We start from the raw sequence: 12,154 nt of genomic DNA, 5'->3' as shown, positions 1-12,154 counted from the left end.
GCAGCGTAGTTGCAGTACCTTTTTTGACCATTTCCTGCACAGTGTCCCTTTAACATTGAACATTTAACACAAAGGGGAAGAATAAGACAATAACATATAGTAGGCCAGAATACAAAATAACTCAATGCCGGGTGATTACACCTAGTCACAAGTGTAACTTGTCAGGACTCATAATTGAACCATACAGTGACCTTTATTGACTTACTTCCAGGGGATCTGGGTACACGTTGAGTTTACTTAAATGGCTGAAAGCATCCAAGTGTGAAAACGCCCATCAATACCTTAAAGGTTTTTAATGGGGAATAAAACATGTTTTATGTTGGTATTGATTTGGCCTAATTATAATGTTCCCCAGCAGAATTTTGGTCACAACCTCACCACAAACCCAAAAAAGCACCTGCCAAATGCATTGTAGGCCTAATGTAATATAAATGCTTAGGTAACTACATGTTACCACCATTTCATGCCTTGTGGCACATAAGGGATAATAGCCAACTTTTAGGGGAATAGGGCACTAGAATTATACCATATAAGGTATGTAAAACAGTGAACATAACTCAGGGGTGGGGGTCCACCGCTGCAAGACAGTGTTGCATTTCTTGAAACCATAGTTGCAATTTCCCGCTGGGGGCTACCAAAGTTTCTCATTGACTAACAACTTGGCTACACTTTCAAGTGAAAAAAGTGAAAGTGAAAGCCCATTGGGAAACTGCAACTCCCATTGTCATTGTGACACAGCACTGCACAGTACACAAGTGAACATGGCACACAACGAAATTGCATTTATGCCTCACCCGTGCAAGGGGGCAGCCCTCAGTGGCGCCCCATGGGGAGCAGTGCGGTGGGACGGTACCATGCTCAGGGTACCCATAGAGGTAGAAAATAACACTAGAGAGGACCCCGCCCCCCTTTTACGGCAATCTGTAGCAGTAATTATTTGTAGGTAGATCAGAGAAATGGAAATTAACGGAGAACGAGGCTCACCTCTGTCAAAAATGGCTTAATCATTTGAAAATGTCCATCAACACACTATACAAGGACAATAGTTGAAGTGTGTTGCTAACTATGTTCATAAAATATATTATTTGATTTTTAAATGTATTTTATCGACTCATATCGTTTAAGTAGATATGTAGCCTGACATTTCAAATCTGGTCTTTGATTAAAGTGTTACTTTATATTTACACAGTTTTAGTTAATTTCTTGACAGGGGTGGGCGTGTTCTCCATTGACTTGCATTGCCTGAAAGTACCTACACTACCTACGGAAGTTGGGAAGCTCCAGCTGCCATTTCCCAGTGCTGTCGCAAATTGCTGTGTCCTCTCTAGTGTTATTTTCTACCTCTATGGGTACCTCAGTCATGGAGGAAGATGGGGGGGGAGCACTGGTTGATTACTCCCCCCACCAACCTGGCGGGTCGGGAGTCGAACCGGCAACCTCTGGGATGCAAGTCTGACGCCCTAACCGCTCACCCATGACTGCCCAAGAAGCATAATACAGTGTTGGCAAGGAGAGCTGCAAGTCTGCAACACTCAACCATGCGCGCGACCATCAGCCGACGTCTCCACACTGCCCTGATGCATGTTGTCTCCTTATATTTACCCCTTTTCCATTTGCACTGTTGAGTTTTTCTGCTACACATTTCATTGTAATTTTCACTATTTCTCTGACACCCCTATAATGTAGGCTAGAAAGCACTGGTATTTCTAAATAATAATCTCTGAAGCTGCAAACAAGCTATGCGCACACTCAACATGTCTTTATGCTAACAAAGAAACACAGCTTTCCTGAAAACTTGTGCTCTTAATCTGGATTAGTATGCATCAAATTAACTGTATTTCAAGATTAACTATTTATTTGGTACATTGAACACAATAACAGTGACAGACGGAAAAAATATATCAGAATCATGTCACTGAACCTTCACACACACCAACAGGGTGGGTTTTAAGAAGGCCCAATCGACTCTTATTTTTAAGGAAACTGAGGTCATTTGAGTTGGGGAGGCTTATTTTGAACACATACTATCATGGGATTGTGGCAAGTGTTTTATTTTATGCTGTTATGTGCTGGGGTGTGGTGGGATATCACTGGAGGACAGAAACAAGATAAAGCTAATCAAGAAGGCGGGGTCCATCACGGGTGTGTGTTTTAATTCAGTGGAGCAAATTTTAGAGGAGCGGACATTAAGGAAGATGAACAGTGTGCTGGGCAGGGACGACCACCCACTGTCCAGCCTGTTCATGAGGAGTGGCAGGAGCCAAAGGCACGGAAAAGAGTTGTAAGGTTTTACACTTTGGTCAAAGGGAGAGGAAGAGAGCGCGCTTTTCAGAGAACAAGCTCTGTCTCATAGCGAACCCATCTTGACTCTCTCTGAGATCAGCAAAAGCAAACGTTTTTAGATTAGTTTCAAGACGAGCGCACTTCTTCAATTCAGTATCTCAGTATCATTCTCAGTTCAGTGTTCCAAAAGGTCTTGCTCTGAATTATTGAACGTTTTATAGAACTGTACAAAAGACTTTTTTTTACTGATGTTGATAACCATTTTAAAACAGAGATTATAATTATTTTTACAATTACAATAATAAAAAAGCAATAACATAATTTTTCACAACCATAACATGGGTTAGAATTCATATTTGTGGTCCCTCTTATATCAGTTACCCGAATGTCAATGATGATAGGTATAGAGTAGACCCCTTTACTGTTACACAGATATGACGTAATTTGGCTGAATGCGCATCGTTGGAGCCGAATCGACCATGCAGCGCACATTTGTAAAGAAACCATCCAGGTGTTTTTTTCAAAGATAGTAAAATGGATGGTCTCGATAACTTCAGATATGGAGTCGGCGCCTCAGACACTTGCACTCCTGATGGTGTCATCAGTCCAGTCGTACGTTTAATTTCTTATAACCACAAACATCTCCTATCTTTCTGGTAGGCCTACAGCCTCTTTCCTCTCGGAATAGCGTAACAAGTGCACTTTTCACCATCTCTATAGTTAACAGCGTACACGCTTCGGGACGGCAGGTATTCAGGACAGCAGGTATTCTCTCTTTAGGGTCTGCACTGTGTGTGTGTGTGTGTGTGTGTGTGTGTGTGTGTGTGTGTGTGTGTGTGTGTGTGTGTGTGTGTGTGTGTGTGTGTGTGTGTGTGTGTGTGTGTGTGTGTGTTTGAGTCAACAATGTGTACGCAGTCAGTGATAATGTGTTACTAAAGACTACTTGTAATGATGTAATGCAGTTGTGGAGCTATTCACTATACAGTTAAGTTAAGTGTTCCACTGGCGGATGGCCATGCACTGCTATAAGGATGCAGAAATGCCGTTTGTAAGAAAATGCACCGTAAGTGGTTTCCAATGGGGTTATTATGAGCATAGCTTACGATGCCATTTTTTTAAAAAAAAGGTTCAATATATCGGCTCCAAGTAGCATCCAGCAGTGTCTTGTTTATACTGAAGACAGGGCCGGCCCAAGCCTTTATAGGGCCCTAAACAAAGGCCCGAAAACACCATCAAACAGCTTCAAATAATCAGCAATGGTTCTTACAAAAACAAGGAAGTTCAACCACGTTACTCCAACTTTGAGATCACTGCATTGGCTCCCAGTAAGCTACAGAATTGACTTTAAGGCAATGCTTCTTGTGTTTAAATCGTTACATGGAATGGGACCCATCTACTGGATATGTCTCAGCTGCACCAACCAGGTCACAACGGAGAAGAATTTGCTGGTGATTCCAAAAGTCAAAACAAAGTATGGTGAGGCAGCCTTTATCTTATATGCTGCAAAGCTTTTGGAACCAGCTTCCAGATGACGTAAAAAATGCACCCACTATTGATAGCTTTAAATCTAGACTCAAGACGATGCTGTTCTCAGATGTTTTCCCCTATCTTGTTTAATACGTTTTCATTTTTATTTTTATTTCATCATGTTTTATCTTCATGTTTTAATTTTCTTTCACTCTTATTTTTATTTTATCTTAATGTTTTAATTTTCTTTCTTTTCTTTCTTGTTTCCTTTGTCTTTGCATTTGTGAAGCACATTGAATTGCACCTGTGTACAAATGCGCTATACAAATGAAATTGCCTTGCCTTGTTTAAAACAAAAAACAGTGGAATGCTGTTGCAGAACTGCCCTGAATTAACAGTAATTTCTAAGAGAGTATTTGGTTCCAGAGTACTCTCCAAGTGTTGAATTAACATTGCATTTTTTAATGTGTACTGTGCTTTCAATTCAGTCAGACTAATTCCTGCATAATTTCAAATGTTGCTTCCTTGTACTTCTCATGTCTCCTTTCGTGACACTAATGTGAGTTGTGCGATGCTGGAATTCATCCCCAGGGCTCATTGGTCCTAAATGGATATGCAAATGATGCTTCCTTGTACTTCTCAGATACACGTGAGTTATGCTATGCTGGAATTTATGCCCAGGGCTCTGATGGTATATTTAGCATACCAATAACGGCTAAGCTCTCAGATGCATATCAAGTGTTTTGAGTGACTTATTCAATGGGGAATTCACCTTTGGCTAAGTCCCGCCCTAAAATGCGTTTTGACCAATCACAGCGCAGCAAATGGACGAGGTTGGACCGAAGTCGAACAGTTTGACCGCGCTCCATTGAACTCAGTGCAGAAATTGCATGTTTTATAGTCGGTTTTAGTACAAAGTAGTAGTCGGTTTTAGTTTTTAATAACGTTGAGCATAGAAAGTTTATCTGTCCGACCTAGCAGCTGTAACTCAATGGGACAGGGCTTAGCCAAAAGTGAATTCCAGTGGGCTGGCAGGTGCGTGAAGAGGAAATAATATTCCAGATAATAGAGGGCCAAGGGCTGCAGCCTGAAGCAGGTGACACCCCACATGCACCATTTAGAGAATGAGGAAGAGCTCAGGCAGATGCCATGAGAGCCTTTGTGTGTGAGTGTGCGTGAGAGTGTGTGTTTGTGTGTGTGTGTGTGTGTGTGTGTGTGTGTGTGTGTGTGTGTGTGTGTGTGTGTGTGTGTGTGTGTGTGTGTGTGTGTGTGTGTGTATAGGTTTAAACTATTGGTGAGAACATGTTTGTTGGGCTCAAAGCCACTTTTTAACCTCACTCTTGAAGGTGGCTAAAGAGGGACATTCCCGTATATGCAGTGGAATTGAGTTCCATAATGTGCTGCCGTCAATAGATAACGCATTATGGTTAAAAGAGGTTTTCCTGAATGGAACCACTACATCATTATTGACCACTGCTCAAGTTACCCGCGTCTGACGATATTTTATAAAATCCTGTAAACAGGGTAGTGCCAGGCCATGCAAAGTTTTGTAGAAAAGACAGATATAGGAGAATTTACAGAAATTGTCAAAACTCAATAGGTTGTATCTAAAATATTACAATAGTGGCATGAGAGAGGTTTTTAGATGCGTCCCACGCATCTCTATAAGAGGCTTTGTCTGTTCGTTGGTCCGTCCGTCCGCCCGTGATGCGTTTTGTCAGCCATCTTTGTCCCATACAACTAATACAAAGGGCTATGCTAATACCACAGATTCTGTAAGAGACTGTGCTAATACCAGAGAGGGTAAACCGGCTGTGCTAATACAGCCGTGACATGTGACAAAGGATAATAAACAACTGAAATGTGATTTTAATGTGTTTAGAAAGTTACCGCTGTTTTTATAAGTGCATACAGTGACACTAATAAGCGTTTATTACTGCCGTTTTGCGTTTAACACCGCAGCATACTGACGATGGACCCCTCGCTTCACAAATAGTGCCGTCTAGGAACAAAGACTGGTTTATTTTCGTTCCGCCTGGAAGCGGTCCGGAGCAACCGGCCAAAACATCTAGGGCCAACTCTGCCGCATAACTGAGAAATGTAAGCATCAGTAATTGATGTTCTAGATTATCTTAATGAATTTGCTGAAGTGGACACATGTATCCATGGAGAGAGATAAAAGCAAATGTAGGAAAGTTAAACACATGATAAAAAGTAACATCTCATAAACAACCCTAAATAATCCACAGCAGGCCTCAGAACTGCATCAACATTGGTAATCAAATGATTAATTATTGTTATGAATGAGAATAAAAAACATTGAGATGTGGTGATAGTCAGGATGAGGCTACTTGTTTCAAAATCTACGGGGATGTTTTAGTCATTCAACATTTCATCACTTTATTCCAGTATTTGGATTTCAGTGCCTTAAGATGAAGTTTACATATGTCTATAACCTTTGATTTACTGAAATATAGTTACAGTAAAAGCTGAGAAAAAACCTCTCGCTCATCAGACACTTTTACTTTTCTGACGTATTATATTGAGTGTGTCGAAAATGCTCAAGTCAAATATCTTGTATCCAAAATATTTACTCAAATTGCTCAAGTCATTCACAGTGGCGGAACAATTGCACATAGGGCCTCATGGCAAATACCGGTAGATAGGGCCCCCATGTAGCCTGCAAAGATCAGACTAGGGGCCCCACCTCAATAGAGCAGCGAGCTACAGATGTCACAAGCTGTTTTTACAAATCCATTCTTAAAAAATGAGACGGGACACCACCCCAGTTTTTGGATATGTTAAAAACAGACATTGAGTCTTTCTAAAACTGTAAATGTCATAGTGGTGAGTTCTGTCATTTTTTTATATATATAACATGGCGAAGATGCCACTAATATCAGTTTTTCATAGGAGCTGTGGAAGTCACACAACAGTGGGTTTTAAAAAATCGTTGTGACCAAATGAGGCAGAATACCATCCCAGTTTTTGAATATGTTAAGAAAAGACATCTAATCTTTCCAAAACTGTTGATAATACGTTGGTGAGTCATGGCAAACATGGCAAAGATGGCACCAAGTTTCAGTTTTTCCATTTTAAAGACTTCATATCTTCTAAACTGTTCATCGCAGAAGATCAGTTTTTCAACACAACATGCACAGAATGGTTGGGAACATACATTGTCCATATCAAACCTCTGTCTTTAAAACAGCGCTTACCTTCAAAGATGCCCACAAATTCAAAGGTGAGACTTTTTCAAGCAACTTTAAGCCCCCAGAAAACGGCCGTAAGTGACAAGAGTGTGTGTGAAAATCCACATTTCACAAGTACATGTTCCAAATGTTACCCCTTGAAATTTGTAAGTACCTACTNAACATAGTTTTTTTAGATACGGCAATTTGAAAGTGGACTCTTTGAGACCTCTGTTCAAAACGAGTCAGGGGGGGTACCTGACCAGAACATTAATGGCAAATCTATGAGGAGTTGGCCGTTATAATTTTGTCCTATTGGGACGTTCGTGAACCTCCTTGATTTTTTTCTGCCAAATCTGAGATGGTCGTGCGGGATGATTCGGAGATTTGGTGTGGAATGACCCTTTACTTCTTTCATTGTTCTCATATTTTGTTTCTTTGTTTTTCCTTTTTCTATGACAAATTGTATCCTGATTGACATCAAGTCTTATTTTATTTTTACATGTGAGTTAGTGAAAACACAACGTAGAGCATTTCGACTTTCAATTTTTATAAGAGAATATCTTGGAAAACCTCCATCACTGGTCCAATCACACACATTCATACATGAAAAGGGGCTTCTCCATGGTCTGCCATTTTGAATATCCAGATATAGACATTTTTATCTGCAGAAATGACTTCACTTTGGTCATACTACGCAGTAAATATTGGTTTATTATTTAGTGAAAAGAATAAATCTGGCAATAGGCAGCACAGTCTGAATGAGAAGCATGGTTGCAATACCTACTCTGGCCACCATCCTATAGTGCACCTTTAAAAGGGCATTTTACCTGCAGCAATGTGACATCATCTTCCATCTCCTCCTCTATGACTCTGATTGTGTCTGAAAGTGAGGAAATCTCTCTGCTTCTCAATCTTCTCCTTCATCACCTGACTCTTCTGCTCCTCTTCCTCCCTCAGTGCAGCTATCCTGGCTGCCTCTTCATCTTGTAGAAATTGGTGAAGCTTTTTGAATTCTCCCTGGATATCAAGCTATGTTTCTTCAACTTGTGTCTGCATTGAAACAAGCAATGAAAATCACTTTTAAGCAGTGAAGGGCAACCTTGTGGATCCCAAATGACCTAGTTTAACCGGTCCAATTAGGCCATTTGGAATATGTGTATGCTCAATGTCAATTTTGTTGCTGTGGTTGTCTTGTCTCTTGTCTCTTGTGGTTTTATTGTAATGTATCTTTTTAAGTCGCCGTCTTGGTCAGGACTCCCTAGAAGAAGAGTTAGTCAAGAACTCAAAGGGAATTTCCTGGTTAAATAAAGATTAAAAAGTGGATCGCACTCGGGTTCTTCTTTTCTTCTTTTTTATTTTTTATTTACATAGCAGCAGAAGTGTAGACAAACGTTTCGGCTGTTGCCTTCGTCAGTGGCAACAGCCAAAACGTTTGTCTACACTTCTGCTGCTATGTAAATACAAAATAAAAAAGAAGAACCCGAGTGCGATCCACTTTTTCACCTTCCAAGTTATTCAACTGGAGACGCACCACACGGAAGAGCGTGGTGTATGAACTACTACTTCTGCAAATAATTTAAGATTAAATAAATATAAAAAAAAAATAAAAAAAATATGTGGTAGGATTAAACATAGCTTCTGAATGTTTTTAAGCTAATACATACAGGTACGTGCCAAATTCAGTAGGCCTACTACATATTATTTACAGAATGTCTCACCTTAAGGTGTGCAGATGTTTCAACATACTGATGTTTGACTTTCGTAAAGGTTGACAATTTCTCTCTCAAAGGAAGAAGCTTGATTATCTCCTAGAAAAACACAGCCTTAGAAACTGGACTCAGATGCTGCCATCTGCTGTTGTAATATAAACACTACAAGACTAAAAAAATCACTCAAACACACAACACTAGAGCAATACTTCAAATTCTGCCTTATTTATTTAAGCGCACACATTAAACATTATGCAAACATGCAATTGATCAAATGTGCAAATGAGAATCGTGTCTACTTTTTCGAGTCAAAGACAGAAACAAAAACATGAGCGAGAGAGAGACAGGGAGAGAGAGAGAGAGAGAGAGAGAGAGAGAGAGAGAGAGAGAGAGAGAGAGAGAGAGAGAGAGAGAGAGAGAGAGAGAAAGAGAATGTGCATGACTACAGTCGACTAGTCACTCTGTCTCCGCTCCTTCCAGACTGTGTTTCAATATCCTCGAACTACCGTTTTAGAGAGAGAGAAGGGATACATTCTCACCTTGTATTCTTCTGCTACCTCACCAATGGGACTGAAGTTGTGGCCTCTGTGTGTAGTTTTGAGTTTATGCTATGCAAACACACAGTGGTGTAGTCTACTTTTTTATGGTGGGTATACTGTATATTTGAGCATTTTTTGAAGTGGGTATACTGTATATAGCCTATTTGTGCTATTCAAAATAATGGATCAATCAATTTTAAGTGGGTATACTGAAATGCCTGACATTTTGAAGTGGGTATACTCAGTATAGCCATGTTCTACGTAGACTACGCCACTGCAGACACACCAGCTGTTCATCATCCTGGCAGAAGAGCTTGAGTTTCTCACTGTGCAGTGAGAGATGAGGACGCGAATAACCCTGTGAAACCTGAAACATGAAAGCAATGAGAGAAAATTCTAATTTTTTGGAATTTGCTTCAATATTGGTCCCTTATAAGAAATGTAAAAAAACCAACTACATTGTGTTAAGGTCACTGAGATATTTAATGCATCATCTATGATGCATCAGGCTTTTAATTAATGAAAATTCCAATTTCATGACCATTGAAAAATGACTTTTAATGCATTTACAACTTTTTTTTTTATTTAAAAAAGTTGTCAGACAATTTAATTTGAGGATTATCTTTAAATATTTAGTGAGATCCTGCCATTTTTTTTAAGCCTATCATTGTTTTAGCAGGACCATATTTTACATTTCCCACAGCCTGGTTGGGTAATTTTTTTTAAATCTATGTAAAAACATAGCTGATCGAATGCTTAACAACCTATTTATGAGTGTAAAATAGATCATTATTCATTTTTGATGTGTAATTTGAATATATGGGTCCATTACTACAATTGGACCATTTCTCCTTTCACTTCAATGCATTTTTTACGAGATCATAATTTCAACATTTTGCATTACATTTTCAAAATTGCAAGTAAAACCTGTGTCTTAAGGCAATATCTTTGTCTTGAAGTAAAACAACTTGTGTGTTTTGTTAAACGATCGTCGTGGTATGCTTTGTAAGTTTCCCTATGGAGCAAATGCATTGATGGCTGACTTCCTGCCACCGCCGGATGGTGCTTATATGTTTCATCAGTTTTAGCACAATCTCTCTGCAACACGGTGTAAAAATATAAACTCTTCCTTGATTAATTGCACAAAGCAAGTGTTCAAATTAAAGGATGTAGAGTTATATTTCGGAAATTTGTACACAAACCTTTTGCAATTTGACGATATCTCAGCGTCGGTCAGGGAAACCGCTTCTACTCCATTTTTGCATTTTTCGCCGAGCTGTGATCAACTTGTTGTTGACCGCTGCTCTCTTGTGGCGGTTTCCGTGTACTGCAGGACGTTTGGAAATGACACGCAGGATGTTTTTGAGATGGATTTTTTTGTGTGTCAGCGTGGAGAGGGCTTTGAATTTGATGCATCCGGCGCGATAGGGTTAAGAGCGAATCGCACGGCCCTATTAATTTTGTGCATGTGAAGTGTCAAATCGGGTCGTAGCACTGCTTTAACCCCTTAATGCACGCAGTACCTCCTGTGGCACGCTGTAATAGACATTGAAAGTTAACTACTCTAGTACTACACTACTATGACGGTGCACAGGGCCTTTAGTAATGCATTACGACTTGGTCATTCCCATTCTGGTAACGGCTCATTTATGATGCCGTGTCTTAAGGGGTTAACTGTGCGATTTAGTCACGAGGCGCGACCAGAATTTCAAACAGTTTTGAATTTCTTGCAATCCTGCAATTGCACGATCGTGAGGCGAAATCGTGTGTCGTTACCCCATGTACACTGCACGATGCGAGAATCACGATTGACCTGCGATTGAGCAAGAAATCAGCCTGACTCCCAAAAAGTTGTGCGAGTGACAAATCGTGGCCAAATCGGGGCAAAAGTCGCACAGTGTGAGCCCAGCTTTAGTATTTCTCACAGAGGTTCCTCAACACCAGGTTTGATGGTGGTTGATCCTTGGCACAGTGTTGTCGGCAGACAGGACATTCCCTTATGCCACAGCTGTTCCAGAATTTGTCGAGGCATTCTTTGCACACACTATGCGAACATCCCATAACAACAGTTGTAAAATAGTGTGCAGCCTACCTATCAACCCAAGTCTTCAAAGATAATATGAAGATGTTGTTCTTTCTTCAATCGAAAGTGTCATATCAGAAAGACCTATGGACTGCAGTCAGAGACAGAATAACGCAAAGGTTAGATAAGGCCACCAGCCAGGCCCCCCCTGACTGGACAAAGGATATAAACACATTGCTGAGGGCAGTATTGCGGATACAGTAATACAGTAAAAAAAAACATCTATTGTTAATACCCATCTCTGTAGTTGCAGACTTAATTAATAGCTTGGAGTTACTGTTTATGTAACTTTGAAGAATTATTTTGTTTCTGGGGGGGGGGGGGGCTAAAACAACCTGTAGCCAAGGGCCCCCGGGTCAACTTACAGTAATCCGGTAATACGGTAATGCTTTGAAGTGTGTGTGTGTGTGTGTGTGTGTGTGTGTGTGTGTGTGTGTGTGTGTGTGTGTGTGCGCGTGCGTGCGTGCGTGTGTTGCTTTTGCATGTCATGTGCGGTTGTGTGTTAATACGTGTGTATGCTTGCATTAGGTGTCCGTTGGTATGTTGATTGTGCATGAAGTGTGTGTAAGTCAATACCATGTCTCACATGACCCTTCACGGTAATGTTGAAGAAAAGAACCGATTCCTTGTACAACAAAAATTGTAATACCAGTTGAGTTGGTAGGTGAAAACATAGGCTACATTACAGGCACGTGCACTCCAATACGGCAGGGGAGGCACGGCCTCACCAGCCACACCTGAGAATGATGAGCTGCAGTAAATGTGAATAATAGTAACAATAACAGCTATTGTTTTCGAGCATCTGCACCATAACTACCATTTGAGCAGTATTTAAGCAGTTTCACTCATTTTCAATAATTTCCGTGGCCAAAATCGTAA

This window comes from Engraulis encrasicolus, chromosome 13 (genome assembly GCF_034702125.1).
Source record: "Engraulis encrasicolus isolate BLACKSEA-1 chromosome 13, IST_EnEncr_1.0, whole genome shotgun sequence".
Classification (NCBI taxonomy): Eukaryota; Metazoa; Chordata; class Actinopteri; order Clupeiformes; family Engraulidae; genus Engraulis; species Engraulis encrasicolus.
Note: the sequence above shows the minus strand (reverse complement) of the source record.